We start from the raw sequence: 16,918 nt of genomic DNA, 5'->3' as shown, positions 1-16,918 counted from the left end.
CCAGAACAATGATCAAATGATTCAACATTGTGGGGAAGTTTCACTATGAAAACAAGCATTTACAATGCATTAGGTCTCGCATTATTAAAGTTTGAGCTATTGGCATTGTAAATGACAATGTCTTTATTCATTTGTTTTTAAAACATGCAATCGGTGCATAAACACTCACTTTGAACATATAGTCCTTGCTTACGAGAAGCAAGGCTGGCAGTAAAAGAGACTGCCTGCCTGGCTTCTCATAAGCCTGGACTATAAGTACAAAGTGCTTGTTTACGCACCGATGCAAATGAATAAAAGGCAGTGATTTACAATGCCAATAGCTCAAACTTTATTAATAATGCGAGACCTATTGCATTGTAAATGCTTGTTTTTGTTGCCTTTGTCTAAGCCGTTCAGCATCAACAACAACCATTTTTTGGGCTTTTTACTGATGCTGTTCAACATCAGCAAAAAGCACTGGCAAAGCCAAAACATCTGCTAACTCCTTTCAAAAGAAAAGACATATAGCCTTTTCCAATGCAAGTTTGAAGTTGACAGGTCTAGAATCATAGTATTTTTATTCTATTCGTTTCTCAGATGTTCCCATCTCAAAGTCACAACTATTAATTAACTCACACACACAGATTAAAATTAGAATTCATGATGTTTTTGCTGGTAAACCACGGAGCTACATGCAACTGCTTGCCAAAAACATTAACTACTGAAAATAAGCCGGGCCCACCACCATATTTGGCTCATACGCTGCACGCTATAAAACAATGCAAACGTCCTCACTCATCGTTTGCACACCCCTGTATCCAACCTCATTATAGGCTCACCACGCACTGCACTTTCTCGGCTACACTGTGCATTCTAACCATGGTCATCTGTGCTTCAGGGAGGGACAGCGGAGGGTTGCCTCTCGGAAATGGGGTTCGGGAAAATTGTAAAGGGAGTGAAACTGCACATATATTATCAATCTAGTGGGAGGGAAAATCATGAAGATGGCAGAACTGAATGTTGGGGACCTGTGCTGGATGGTCACCACCAGAGCCTATGGTACTCCAGGACCTACCTGCTGTTTGACACCGGGGGTGTTGTGAACCTCTGCGCTTTAGTGGCTACAGCAGAGAGGGAGAGGTGGGGATCTCAATAGACATCTTCTCTGCAACTTGACAGAAAACCACTCAGAATTCATGTTTAAAGAAAGAAAGTTGGGTTGATACAAAAGGGAAAGAAGGGTGGACGAGTGGATGCATGAGAGGGTGAAATGATGGATGGATGAGTGGGTAGAAGGATGGATGGTATAGGGTGGATGGGTGAAAGATGGTAGAGTAAATGGAAATCTGAGAGGATGGATGGATTGAATGAATAGATAAAAGGATCACCTGGTGGATGAAAGGCTTTATCAATGGATGGGTAAGTCAAATTATGGATGCATAGATGACGGATATGTGAACAGATGGATGGTTGGATAGAATGGCCAATAGATGGAATGAATGATGAAAGACAGATGAAAGAATGTAAAGGTGAAATGGTGGATATCATCGGGTGGATGGAAGGCTGAAAGGATGAATAGATAGTTGCTGCGATGGAAGAGATAAGGAAGCTCTTCTAGGGAGGTTGAGGCTCACTTGCTTGGTACCATCAGTGCTTTGGTTCTAAGTGGGGGTATTTTACATTTCTGGCTACTCTCTTGCTTGACACTTTTATTGCACCCCACATATGGAAATGATGAGCAGAATTCAGTAATCACCAGCAGTTTCTTTACTGTCACGCGGGCACTTCATTGCACCTGCAGGGCTACCTTCAGAGGTATGGCAAGAAGCCCAACCCGAGAATGAGAAGCCTAGGAGGTTAGCTTCTTATTCTTTGTGATATCCAGGTCAACTGTCAATTTCGAATCCCTGTGCTAGCAGAACCCTCAGGGTGTAACTGCTAAGGTTTTTGGGCCACTCATAGGGATCAGTGTTTACTGGTCAGAGCAGCACACTTTTCTTCACAGTACATCGGTCAGAAACTTCTGTCTAGGACTGCGCTTTGTTTTACACACCTGTTTTAATATATTCTAACACCACAACAAACAATGAGAGAAACATATTGCAAAAACAATTATGTGATTTAAAATGTTTGTGGCGCTTTATCATTGTTAGCAGATATCTAAGGCGCTCAAATTCAAAACGTTTAAGTACAGAATACCAAGCTGACTCCTTTACATTCTTAAATAAAGTGCAGAATTGGGGTAATGTTTATAATTTTACAAAATACTGACCAACTAATGCCTTTCCAACTAACTATTGCATCATTGGGGTCTTCACCGGCTTGCCTCATGGGTGGGTGTCAAACCCTCAGTGTTATTTTCTGTCACCTGAACTCCTCGTTTTATTTCTTTTTAAAGATTAGCACCACACCGCGTACCATGGCCTCTCGTGCGAGGAACTGTGTCCACGCATCTTCTGTGACAGACTGTTTAGGATATATGCCCCTTATCACTAAGTCTTGTGAAGTTAGTTACCCCCCCAATAAATAAATAAATACCTCTTTCATTCTTATTCCAACAACTGCCCATATAGTTTAATCGTACCTTCACCGAAAATGGAAAACACGGCTGCCTTTCGAACCGGGAAGGTGAGTGGAGGGGGGTGGAATCAACAGCAACGTAAATAACAACTCACTGAAAATAATTAAGTGTAGCCTGTGCGCCAGCTGCAGCGCCTGATTCCAAGTCATGCATTAAGCTTGTTGTGACCTCTAATTAAATGAAAAAAATAAATGCCTCACCTGCCGACGTCCCAAAACGGCTCACACCCCCAAGCCGCCGCCGCTACACAAGGTGAAGGAGACCCACCGGCTCCGGTTACTGGTGCCTTCCGGCAGCGGCTGAGCACGCCTCAGCTTTGTTACACTGGGAGTCCAACATGCCCTGACGTGACCCCGACGCGCCTGAAGCGGACAGACACAGGTGACGAGGATTGGGAGGAGGCGCTGCTACCATTGGTCGGGCGCGTTCCAGGCGCTCAGGAAAACCTGCGTTGTAAAAACGTTTCCCGCCGGTAGGTCACTGACCTTTCCTCACAGGCTTATATCAGGTAATGACACAGGGTTCGAATAATTATGCAGGACGATGGGGCTTTATTGTTGGGAGAATGGAGAGAGGGAAAGTTGAGGCAATCGTGTACAGTAAATGGCTCATCTCAAACAGATTTAATCAGTAGGGGCTACGCATCCCAAAGGTTGCGTAAATGCTGATCGATTTTCAGGAAAAAAAACTTCCCCCTCAGATTATGGAAAAATACATTTACTGCATATGGAAATCAGGCACACTCCCCCCCCCCCCCCCTACAGGCGGGCGGGGGCTGGTCCTTTGGAGTCAACCCAGGGTGTCAGGGGTCCCGGGCCGCACAGCTACGAGCCTGATCGCGAAACTGAAAGCGATCACGTTTGCAAAAAAAACAAAGCCGCAACTGGTGGTGCACGCGCACCCTTATGCTTTCAATTATCGCGCCGTGTCTGGGCACGAAAATTCAAACATATGGAAGGAAATGCGCGTAATAGACACCAATAGGCCAGGGGCGGAGCTATGCTCCCGCCTCTGGCCTATTGGTGTCTATTTTACAAAAAAAAACACGCAGCGAAAGGCCAATAGCAGGCCGCAAATGGAAAATCACACACACAAGCGTGTGGAATTTCCAAGTCCATTTGCAAAACCTGGACAAAAGTTCTCTTGCTGGGCAGTGCAACGCAGGGCGCAAGCCCTAAAAACAGTGATGGATGGAATGCATGAGTTCATCTCAGACACTTTGGAATTATTTGTGAAGCTTCCCAGTTCACACTTTTTGCCCGCTAAACCACTCCAAACAGTGACTAGCCATTTGTAAATCAAATCCAATTCCTTTCCAAAAGGAGCAATTGAGCCCAAACTGCCTCGCCAGATTCCTTCAAGAAGGCAACACAAGAAACCCTGGACTGGTTTCAGCCAAGTTGTGCCTCACTCTTCCAATGCAATTTCAGTCATGTGGCAGAGTAAGGAGGGGACCCACATAGCGCATGTGCATCGTCGTTATAGCATCTTGCTCAGTTAAACAAACACCCCCCCCCCCCAAAAAAAGAGGATGAAACGGAATGCAGCCTAAGTAATTAACAGTGACTGGCATTCATCCAAGCATTCCACCCGTCCTTCCCCCCACACCTTTTCCTAAGATGCCTCAAGTGTGACAGACATTGATAACGTGTTCATTGTGCCACTGGAATCCAAAGGCACCTCACCGGTGAAGTACAAAAGGCCCAAACTGATCTAAACGTGCTTTTATTCTTGGCTAAAGGGGGGTCCGGACCTAGAAGTGTGGGCAGGATCATTCCTAGTGGATAATATGGCCTGACTCTGCCTTGAAATGCATGGAGTCCACACACACACATAAAAAAAAAATAGAAGGACAGAGAAAGATAAATTGGAATGGGAGTTCAAGTAATTACCAGTGACGGAGATTAATTCACGCATTCCACCCATGCCTTTTTAGTTCGTTTTTCTAAACAATATTGAGGAAAGAATAGAACAGGTCCCTTTAAAAGTAGAACGAAGTGGAACTAAGGAGAATACAAGAGAAAGTGAACATCAATGTGGACAAAATAAATTAAGAACACATGTTCCTTTATTCAGCCTATGTACATACCAGCTCAACTGACGGGTAAGAAAAGCTTGCATTTAATTTAGCTGGAGGGTAGGGAAACCAGGACACCTAAGAAAAGAACCATTGTCAACTTTCAAATGATGGCAATCCGGGTCCGTCGTTCAGCTGGAGGCTGTCATTCAATCTAGGTGAAACTGCTGGATGGCATGTGAAAACCAGTGACACGTTTAACAGAGTGACAATGTGAATAAGCAGCGATCTGGCCTTCGTGTTCTCTTTTAGCCTACTGGTAACCGATCTCAGAAGAAAGAATACAAATTGGTTGGAAATACATATCAACCAGACTGCCAAGCTGAGCACCATGGATATGGACTGTATACATTTACTAAGATCACTAGCAACAGAGTAACATATTTCTCGTGCAAACTGCATACTTGCCCCACCTGAACTGGGGCTATTGGTATGTACAAAAGTAAAAGCAGTTATATAAAACACGTTTTTTGTTTTTAAAGCAATCATTTCCCACAACAAGGTTCACTTTCGATTTGTACCAGAAAATGCCTGAAAGACCTTTACCTACGTACAGGTTTTGTATGCTTCACACGCAAATCTTAACAGTGTTAGGACGGATTGGTCTAGTCAGACCAACAGGAATGCACCAAGTGGTCCCCTCATAATGGTGGAGGGCTACTGTCCTCACTGGGAGCGGTGTAGCACGAGTACAGTGGTGGTGACATATTGTTTTCATAAGCATGAGATCAAGTAACATGGCCAGGCTTCACCTTGGCCTACATCAGGCTTGATGTGGGGGAAACAGTATGTTAGTGTTCGGGTGCACTGCAACATCAGGTATATATGTAAACCAGAGCATGCTGCAGTACATGGAGACAGATTGTGTCCGTCTGGGTCATGTACATGCTGACAAGGTGCACTCGCAGTGTGCTACCGAACATGAAGACAACTCGTTCCCGTTGGAGTGCACCGTGCCTGTATGTGTGTGCGCCAGGGTGTACAGAAGTACAGGCAGATGATGCTCCGCAGTGGTATGCTTGTGGGCCAGTGTGCTATGCTACATGGGGACATTGTCTGGAAGCACGCACAGTGCTGGTACAGATGTGTGCTTAGGAGAGGTACTGTCCAGGAAAGGGGGACAGCATGTTTGCATGCAGCGCCAAGGATGCACGAGTGCACATGAGGGGTACAGTGCATGAGGAACTGTAGGTCTCACATTGGGAAACGCAGACTTTGCTGGAAGAACATTTGGAGGTAGAAAGGCCCCCACCCCAAGACACATTTCTGGATTGCTGCATTCTCGAGGGCTAGGTGAGACACACTGGAGGAAGGAAGAGCCGGGCTCTTCCGTGCACTTCAAAGGGAACATTTTGATTCTAAAGAAAAGGACATTGGTCACAATAGCCTGGGTACATCTCATGAAGGAGATCAGGTTACATCTCATGAAGGAGATCAGGTTGATAAGAGAATCATAACAAGTAGGTCTGGGTGCCTTCTGTAATTCTTTGATACACATCACAGACTGACATCCAGGTGTGCTCCTCTAGTTACTCCTGTGACCTGCGTTTGGGGGCTATCACATCCGGAGACAATCCTGCTGTGAGACTGCTCTCTGGAGGTAGAGCACAACAGAGGAATGGTCACTTCAAAGAGAACACATACTTCAAATATAGAGTCACTAAATCATGTTTGTGCCTCGAAAAGAATTATGAAAAGTGGAGCAGTAGACTCCAAATTGTTAGACAGAAGCGTTACATCAGCATGTAGAACCTCACCACAAGTTCTGCCGCGACTGGGGACATCAGACAGGGGAGTTAAGAACACTCGCCTGGGCACTAGCTTCTGTCTGTCCTAAGACCAGCGTAAACTGTGAAGAGTGTCTGAAGGGAGCAAATTCCAATGGGGATCCTTCTTAGGGGGTTACTGGGAGAAAAGTGTGAGATTCAAGTCTGTTAGGATCATTGCACCGATGGGGTTGCCTGCCAGTGTGCTGAATATGCACCCCTTTCTTGCCAGGTGGAAGAACGAGGGCTGTTGCCCTGATGCATTGCTATATTGAGAAGAAGGCCGTCACCTGGGGTACTGCTGTAGCCTAGAAGTGGCTGACACCCTGGGTGCACTGAACGACCCCAGTATGCCAGGAAGGAGCCGTGGTGAAGTGACAGAGTGTGTCGCCTGTTACCAACGAGCAACAATGAAGAGGTCATGAACAGATCATAATCAGTGAAAAAAAAAATGATCAATTCAACTCCTCGAGTACGGGAGCACCCAAGACCTGCCACCAGACCCCAGGAAAGTCTTACGGCAGGACCAGAAGAGTGTCATCTCAACAGAAGCATCACAGCTTCTTAGCTTTGCCGGGCCGACACAGCACACTGAGACTTTGACCAGCCACTCCAAAGAGAGTGGATAAGACTGATTACTGGGCTGTCAGGACGTGGAGGACTCAGGCTCACTACCTCACTTGGAGTCACTATATGATTCACCATATGTAAATGAGGAACAACAGTAATCCTTAGGAAGGGAAGTGGAACTCTAGAGCTCGCCCAAGTAACGTCCACATGCTTGCCTTATGTAAACTGTGTATATTGTTTATAATATGTGTCCGTAGATAAATACTTCTCTTTTTATAAAAGCAAGAATTGAACTGGACAACCATTTATTGGCGTTGCTGAATTTATGTTGTGATTTGAATCTGTGTTCACCCTACACTTACCACCTCCTCCAGAAGTCTTGGATTGCTCGACCCCCGCTACTACTGAGAGTCAGGTGCTGAAGAGGTACTTGACTCAGTTGTTCAGAGCCCATAGTAAACTGGGCCAGGGACGCCGAGAGAGAAAAGGCTCAACACCCACGGTGGGGTACAGTAAAAGCTCCTTGCCCGTGGCCCTTTGCAAGTGATTCTGACGCATGGTTTTATAAATTTTACATACAAATCACCACATTATTATGGTGTGGTTTACAAGGCCAAGTAGACCAGACCAGTGAAAAATCCCATAGCCAGATTTCTGCTTAACCATCCCCACAATGAAGAGGAAAGAATCAAATGTATACCATGGCGACAGCACCTCAAACAGCTGGACCACAAACCGTGTCTATTTGATCTAACTAAGGCTGGACTTACAACAGCCAGCACAATAGATCTTTTCGAGGTGAGGAACATTTTTAATTCTATTTGTTATCAATTAGACAAATCTGGAAACTAGGGGATGAGGGGCCCGATCACCAACGTGATCCTCAAGTGGTGGCAATTTTTGTGCAGAAATTAATACTTTAAATAAATATCCACTTCGATTCATCACCGAATTGTTCTTCCTCACTAATTCAAATCTTTTCATGCGGAGGCAGAGCCACCGGCAATGCCACGCCCAGTTTTTTAGGTTGGTTGCTAATAAGCATACAATGTTTAAGGATCAAAAAAGGCATGCTCCAGCAAAGAATAGAATGACTCAGGAAAGACAGTAAGAGCTCAGTTATGACGTTGGGAGTCTGCGAGTAAATGTCTCTAGCCCCAGTTACCGGGGGTAGGACACAGTTCTGCGGAAGCAAAGTAATAGTCGACCTACTGATGGACCTGGGCTATACAATGGTAGTTTTAGCACTCCACAAAGCCATCAGATTGCTACGGAATCCTGCCAATCTTATGAGTTTACAGTGTTAAACTGTACCATCTAGGACGCATTAAAAAGGCAACAAAATAGTTTTGATATAGCAGATATTCAAAAGATCATGGCAATTTCAGAACCATTCGAACCTGCACCAGGTCAGAGAACAGCCATGTCCAATGGCATATCTAGAAGTGAATTCAAGTAGGGGCATATGTTGGGCCTCAAATAAAACTGGTTGTGCCGCTTACAAAACTTTTTTTGCTTGAAATTTTAAATATGACTTTGTATATAAGTGTGAATATGAGCTCTTGGTCAGCGCAGGGCTGAGGTAACTGATCAGTCGAGGTGGCGCTAGAGAGCAGGATCAGAGAGTCCGCAGAGAGCAGTGAGAGCGGAGAGCGGAGGAACGGCGGCGGCGTTTTCCCCCGAGAATCATCGTTGGATACCATGGATTTCGTGGCTGAGTGCGAGCCAAGCCAAGCCTGATCCGTTTACAGGCTGTTTTTTGCCGCTTGCAGGCTGTGGTGCTCCGCGGAAGCACCTGCAGAGTCATCAGTCATCAGACAGGGGGCCGCCAAACAGCAAGGCATCCGGCAGTCAGTGGAGGAGACCCTGAGGAGACCTGAGAGAACTGAGGCAAGACTGGAGATGCGGTCAGGAAAAATCCGACAACCTCGAATACAGAAAGCAAAAAGAAGGTTGGCGGTAAAAGAGAAAAAAGATCAAGGGAACAAAAACAAACCAGAAGAGCCAACCGGGAATGAATATTCAGATCAGGCTCACACTCCCACAGGGGAACCTTTCAAATTTGGAGGCAATAAAGTGATGTACAATTTTCAGTTTCTAAAAGAGCAAGGGGGAATAACACCAATTAATTGCAATGGCGCAAAACCTCAAAAAAGTAATTAAAAAAAACGACTAGTTTGTCTACATCACGCAAAAAACGCAAGATGAGCAATGACTCGGAAACATGTACGAGTCCTAATCTCAAAGAGAAATCGACAATAAAAAACTGGCTGATAAAAACATCAGCACACGTTCACGCAACCTGCAATGAAACAAAGTTAACACCAAACAATACATCAGAGGAGATTAACGAAAATAATCCAGCACACATTATGCAGAGCAAATTGGGATCTCAAATAAATTCGGAGAAATGCGCACAAAAGACAGAGTGGTCAAAATCATTCTCGATCTTCGAAGAAACAGAATTATGGAGAATGCTCGAAGAAAATATCAACAAGGATGTCGATTCAACTCACCTGAGTCTCGAAAACTTGAGTAAACCAGAACATCACGAAAACATGGGTATAAGGAAAGTAATTGGACAGAAAATGAATCCAATATCCTCCTCAATAATTCTTACATCAAGCCCAATCAGACAACCAGGAACTAAAAATCAGGTCTCGGACTTTGTAAAAAAACTGACAAAAGACGCAGACCCTATAACTATTTCTTCATCAGAGAGTTTAAATAGGACAACAGGAGTACGGTCAGAACAAACTGAAGGAAAATCTACACTCTGGGGGGATGTGCTCCTAAAAAGTCTACAACAAGCTACTAGCGCACTGAACTTTCAATCTAATAAACTGGACGTGCAGGTAGACTTAATGAACCTAATTGCAACCCACATATCGGGAATAAATCTGAAACTGGAAAAAATGTCGTTATACCTCATAAAAGAAAAGGAGGAAGAAAAACAATGGAAAAAGAAACTAACAGATCAAAATTGCGTCTGCAAGGAAATAATAGATAAATTAGCAACCCTCCCAGATATTTTGAAAGAGATACTAGTAGTAACATGTGGGAAAACCAACAAAGGCGATAACCTCAACATGGATACCATAGAGGACAAAAAAATGGTAAATCAAAAGAGAACTATTAACATCATAGAAGAAAAAACTTTAAATGATACAGACAAAAATGATTTACTACAGAGAGGCCTGGAAGAAAACAAAACAATGAGTTCATCGGGCACGTCAGAACCCTTAACCAAAAGACAACGGAAACGGGCAAGAAAGGCGAGAAAAAAAGCTACTAAAAGTAAGCAGGCAAAACAATTCTTTGCCATTTTTGAACAAAAAACAAAAATTGCCCCAACAAATCAGATCATTGACACCTCTACCAGAGAGGATGGAAAAAGAGAAAAAAATACAGATGAAGCAGAAGAACAAACAAGATCCCCAGATCAGATTAAAATACCATCAAGCTCAGTAGGGAAACCAATAGATGAGGAAAAGTCAATTCCAAACAAAATCAATGACAAATACGAAATATTAAAACCAAATCATAGAGAGGATCCAGAACAACAAAAATCACAGGAAAATAAGCAAGAAAGGGATGGTGAAACTCTGGTCCAACAAGGACCAAGTTGGCACATTGGGGGAAACCCACCATTCAACCAGAAAAAAACGGGACATGAGCAAAGACAAAAAATACAGGCAGATCAAGTGAGGGAACCGATTATTCATCTGATAATGACGGCAGGAAATAAAGGAAGAACTTGCAGAGAAATTTCCGAAAATGAGTCAAATGTTAAAATAGGGCAAAATGTAAACAACATACAAATAAGTCGAGAAGAAATGCACCTTATAAAAGATGCATCCATGGCAGATTGCATTCGACCGGATTCAACTACCACAATCCGCCAGAACGATAACATATCTCACATTCGATTTGACCCAAGTGAGGGAAAAAGGAGAGTCTATCAAACCCGAAACCTCGAATCAGTTAGCATGGAAACAGAATGTACATTACTGTTCAAACCAGAATATCAAACAAAAGGAAATACAGACACACTAAACAGGGGAAACATCCTGCGACTATTTGAAGCAATACCAAAATTAAGGGGAACAACAAGCGACCTAAAAGCCCTAGAATTTATCCAAGGAAACAAAGATACGGACATGGAAATAAGTAACACCACCTGGGTATCCAAAGAAATAGCAGATCTTATTTTTTCAGCCAGGACTCAGTTTTCAGAATGGGGAATAACCTTAGAGCGTCTCACGCCAATAAAATATCCATTCCCACTATTAAGTAATAAATTTCCCCAACCCAACAACACAAAGGAAAAAATGCAATCAATCCTAAAGGGAGCAAGAAACAAATCAATCTCCGAACAAGATCTGAGCAGTACGAATACAAAGCAGGAATACCAACGTCAGAAGGAATACAAAGACTGGTCTTGGGTGGCACAGGCATTAAACTCTCATCGATCCTGATGTAGGTAAATTAGCACAAAAAAACCGAAGACAAAACACTAATTTACCCTCAAAACCAGAAATAAAATTAAGGATTTGCTCATGGAATGTACACGGTTTTAAAGAAATGTCCCAAGATCAAGAGACAATAGACTACCTGAGTAAATTCGAAATAATATTACTTCAGGAAACATGGAATTTAACCCCGAGACAAATTATGGGATACGAGGAACACCACATACTGGCAGAAAAATTGGCAAAGTATGGACACCCAAGGGGAGGCCTGTCCTTCTTCTTTACAAACAACCTAGACTGGAAAACCGAACTGCTCGACTCAGGGGAAAACTGGTTACAACTGATCAAAATAGAGTCAAAAGTAAGTAAAAAAAGTCCAGGATGGAATTTAATAATTATGAATATATATATCCACCCAGATAAGACCACAAAAAAGAATAAAGCCTAAACTTTAATAAATTTGATAAAATCTTTACGCAAAACTCATCAATCACACGAGATATTAATTTCCGGCGATTTTAACAGCAACCTAATAAATATTAATAGGACCAAGGAAAAAACTGATAATATCTGGGGCGAACTGGAATCTCTAGGTCTAATAATCCTGAATGGAAATACAGAGGGAGATATACCTGCCAAAACCACCTTTACCAGCGGCAAAAGGAGCTCCATAATTGATTTCACCTTAATAAGTAATGAACTAAAAAAGGAGCATAGATTATTTTGGAATACAAATTCGACCAGAGAGCGATCATTCCCCACAAGAGATAATAATGAGGAAAAACATCGAAGAAAAAACACAATTACAATTTCTTACCGCGATTCCAGAGATATATAAACTGAAGAAAATCAAAAGCAAGGGCCCAATAAAAAAGGAAATAATGGACTCAGTACTGGAATACGTAAATCTTATGAATGCCACAAAAAACCAATCACCCATAACAAACTGGGAGAATTTACATAAATTCGTACTAGGAAAATTTGCTGTAAAAACTCTGGTAACTCATGGGCACAAAGTAAATAAAGACCCGTGGTATAACTTCAACCTAAGAGATAAGAAAAGAGAAATTGCAAAAAAATTAAGAATAATGGCCGCAGAAAAAAAGGATAGGAAAAGAAGTAGATAATATCACCTTACAAAAAATGAGGAAAGAATACAAAGAAGATTGCAGAAAAGCAAAAAAAATCTTACACAGAGGATGTCTGGGAAGAATTGTTGAGAACAAGCAAACTACCAAACAGCGGAGAATTTTGGAAAATAATAAACAAATTATCGAAAGGAGCGGGTGATCAGCCTAACATAGGAATAAGCGAAAAAACATGGGCCGAATATATTAACAATTTGTATAACATTCAGACCTACCAAACTAATACAGTAACACCTAACAAACAAAATAAAGATCAAGAACAAAAAGAAAAAGTTCATGGACAGTGGAAAAACAGCCGGCCTGAAGGCACGGCCCAAGAGGAACAAACGCCGTTGACAACCACCAAACAACTAACCGGCCTAATAAGGAAATTAAAATCGGAGGGAGCAGCTGGCCCAAATGGAATGCCAAATGCCTTATTCAGATATGATATCGACTTCTGGGCAAATTACTTGACCCCATTGTTTAACTATATCCATAAGGAAAAAAAGATTCCACTGTCTTGGCAAGGAAATATCTTCCACCCTCTTCATAAAAGCGGATGCAGAATGGAACCTGGCAATTATAGGCTAATAGCTCTAATCGACGTGGAGGCTAAGCTCTTTTCATCTTGTATACTGTCTCTTCTACGACAATGGATAAAGGATCATAAAATATTACCCAATTTCCAAACCGGTTTTAGGGAAGGAATGGGCTGTTTAAGCAACCTGTCAGCCCTGTCATTATTAATCGAAGGAGCAAGGAAAAGGAAGACCGGTCTGATAGCTTGCTACATAGACCTGAAATCCGCCTTCGACCGAGTTCCAAGAAAACACCTATGGGAAAAACTGAACCTCTTGGGTCTCCCGCCCGCACTAACGGAAACAATTATGGCATTATACAGAGGAACATGGGCTAAAATAAAACTGGGTGATGGAAGAAGAATATCCACAGAACAAAAAATAACTAATGGACTCAAACAGGGCTGCGTGCTCTCACCAAGCCTTTTCAATATATATCTGGCCGATTTGAAAGATCAACTCAAGAAGGTCAACGGACATCCGCCTAAATTGGCCAACGAAAACATCCAGTGTCTACAATATGCAGACGACATTGTAGTTTTAAGCCAAACACCAATAGGCCTACAAAGAGCAATATCGGAGCTAACAGACTATTTCGAGAGAGAAGGCCTGGAATTAAACATCAAAAAAACAAAGGTGGTGAGATTGACGGGCTCTAGCGGAAAATCTTTTAAGTGGCAAACAAAAGGCAAGCTCATTGAGGAAACAACTGCTTACAAATATCTGGGGGTTACAATAAGTAAAAATATGTCCCTCTTAGAACATAAAAGAATTATCACCGCAAAAGCGCAATCACTGAGTTTTGCTTATAAAGTTCTGCAAAAGAAATTGCAATGCCCATCATATGACCACCTGTTAAAAGTAATGGCAGCCCAAGTCTTACCATCCCTCTCATATGGACTGGAAACATGGCATGGGAAAGAAGCAGCCATTCTAAACACACTCCAGACAAGAATATATAAAGCTGTCTTTCAATTACACAAAGGAGCAGCTCCTGCCCAAATAAGGCTAGAATTTGGGCTACAAAATCAAATATACCAAAGGAAAGCAGCCCTAGCGAAATGGTGCTGGAAAATGAGATTATCGGAAATAGGATCCCTAAACAACTTATGTTGGCAAGAAATTAAAAAACAATATGACCAACAGGAACCCAACTCATGGGGCAACGACCTGCGAGCATCATTAGATACCCTTAAAATTGTGGAGATTTGGAACAATCCACCGGAAACAACAACCTTTAAAAAAAATTGCAAGTTAAATGCAAAAGCCTTATCTTTGGTAGAAGATAAAAAGACTTTGGCCAAACGTCGACACGCATGGACCATTCTAAACTCGTACAAAAGATTAAAACCTCAGCCCTATCTTACTGCACATTTCCGGTTATCACTAAAAATAAAATTTATGGCCTTCAGAATGGGCGACCATTTCTCAAAAGATTTGATCCCATCATGGAAGGTCACACACCAGGAACAAAGATGCAGATTATGTGATTATCACAGTGAGACCTTGTGCCACCTCCTGTGCACGTGTAAGGCTTCTAAAGAAAAGAGGAACATTTTACTGAAACCAATTTTTAATATACTACAGATTCGTACCTGCAGGCAAGCTGTGACCAGCTGGATGGGAGCAGGTTCAAACATTCTAATATGCCGCGGGGTAAAGTTTATGAACTCTGTTGAGACCCAGCTTCAAAAAGCAGAAACAGACCACCGATAATGTCTGGGTTAAATTGTAAATGAAAAATGAGAAAATACATTTTTAACTAAAGGAACGTTTAAGTGTTTGCTATTTTAAATTGTTTTTGTACATGTATGCTTTATGGTAATGAAATACCAAATAAAGTAATTTTTTGACTGACTGAAGTGTGAATATGTATCTTTAGATATATACAAACATACATATAAAGTAAGATTGAAATATTTTAATAAAACAAAACTTCTTTGAAATGAAAGGGGTTGGATCATTTAATGGGTTTGGCAAGGTGCAGTGTCAGTCAGTTTTCCCATATCCCCCTCCTCTCGATATACATTAATTCTACTCTCTTCGCCTCTTCCCTTGCGTTACTACCTCCCCCCACACTTTTTGTTCAACATAGTGTACAGATGTGCAAAATGGGTAGGAAGAGTTTTTTAAACTAGGACTCAGTCAACACCAGCAAGGTCATAGCACTTTTTAGGTCGAAGCCTACCAGACAGCACAGCTGTCTGGTTTGTAAAGATATCTTCGGGACATTCTGAAAGGTTCCTGGGAATGCATTCTGCCCTTTACTTACCATTGGCTTTGTGGTTTGCAACTTATATTTCCTCACTTTCTATTTGCTAGCTTTATTAGTTTTAGGGTGTCTAGCTTGTATTTTTCAACAAGTACTCACTTTCTGTAAACATGCCTTTGAATGCTCAGCATATGTGACAAAATAATTTAAAGACCCATGTCAAATGTCAAGCCCTGTCTTCCAGGGAGCTTGGTGTTTACTTTTCTTTCTCAGACTTTAAAGTGTGAGGATTTATGTGACAACCCTGCTGGATATCCATGTGAAAGGAAAGACTGTTATTTTCTTTACCACAAAACAAAATGTAAATGCCTGCAAATTAACCGTGCAAATATTTCAGAATTAGGAAAGCACATTTTTTTGTAATTCTGAAGTAAGGACAAAACAAATATTTTAATGCGATGAAAACAACATCAATACACTTAGAGGCCGATTCCGATCCTGGAAAAAAAACATCCGTACGATTCGTATCCGGAGCCCTCTCTGTACGAATCGTACCCGTCCGTCCGAGTCGCGTAGTACGATCCGTACTTCGTGAATCCGCCCGAATCGTCGCGATCCATATGTATTGCAAGGCTGACACCGTGAACCGTACGACTCGTACACATGCCGTATGACCAGACGAGTATGATCCGGACCGGGGTATGAGGACCCGAGCCGTACGGTCCACGTCAGGTACGGGCGATTCATACGGAAAAGCACACAATCACATACACACCGTACGGTGCGTACACCCCACGATTGCAGGGGTATGCAGCGTACCCCTGCGATCATGGGGTGTACGCACCATACCCCGCGATCGCAGGGTGTACGCACCGTACACCCAGCGAACATGGGGTACGGTGCGTACACTCCATGATCGCAGGGGTACGCACCGTACACCTGCGATCATGGGGTGCACGCACCGTACCCAGGGGGGTACCTGTCGCGAGGCAAACTCTGCTTCTCCTGACGTTTTCGGCTCCCGTAGAAAAAGCATCGTGCGGTGCGTACCCCACATGAATCGTGCTTGCCGGGTCGGGAAAAGCAGCTGCGAACCGTACGGATGTCGCGTACAGCGGATTCAAAGGGAGATTCGTACGGGGTTTTGATTCGTACGGTCTCTGTACGATTCGTACAGAGTCCAGCTCCTGGTACGAATCATACTTCGTCGTACGTACGGGGGACGTTGCAGGGTACGATTGGTATGGGAAAAACGCTCCGTACGGCTATTCGGAGCGTTTTTTCCCGAATCGGAATCGACCCCCTAGTGATGCCATTTCCACACATTATCGCTTGTATGCTGTATAGTTTGGTCTGTAAAACTGTATGTGCAAATGAAATGGTCCTTTCAATTGAAATTATATGGTCTGCAATGTCAGTGCGCTACCATGCATACGCCACTCTAAGCAACTCCACTCTACAGTACCACACACTGCGACACTACTCCCCACCATGCTATGCCACTCCACAACACACTATCCAAGCTGAGTAGCAGGCACGCTGGCATACAAAAT

At 42.9% G+C, this 16,918-nt stretch overlaps 1 protein-coding gene across 8 annotated transcripts in view; it reads right to left on the bottom strand.

The window, feature by feature from the left end:
• Positions 1-16,918, bottom strand: part of BAIAP2 (BAR/IMD domain containing adaptor protein 2) — a 494,598-nt gene that overhangs the window by 439,142 nt on the left and 38,538 nt on the right. The gene's annotated exons all lie outside the window — the stretch shown is intronic.

The sequence above is a fragment of the Lissotriton helveticus genome, chromosome 7, assembly GCF_964261635.1.
Source record: "Lissotriton helveticus chromosome 7, aLisHel1.1, whole genome shotgun sequence".
NCBI lineage: Eukaryota > Metazoa > Chordata > Amphibia > Caudata > Salamandridae > Lissotriton > Lissotriton helveticus.
The sequence above is the reverse complement of the archived record's forward strand: the minus strand, read 5'-3'. Positions and strand labels throughout refer to the sequence as shown.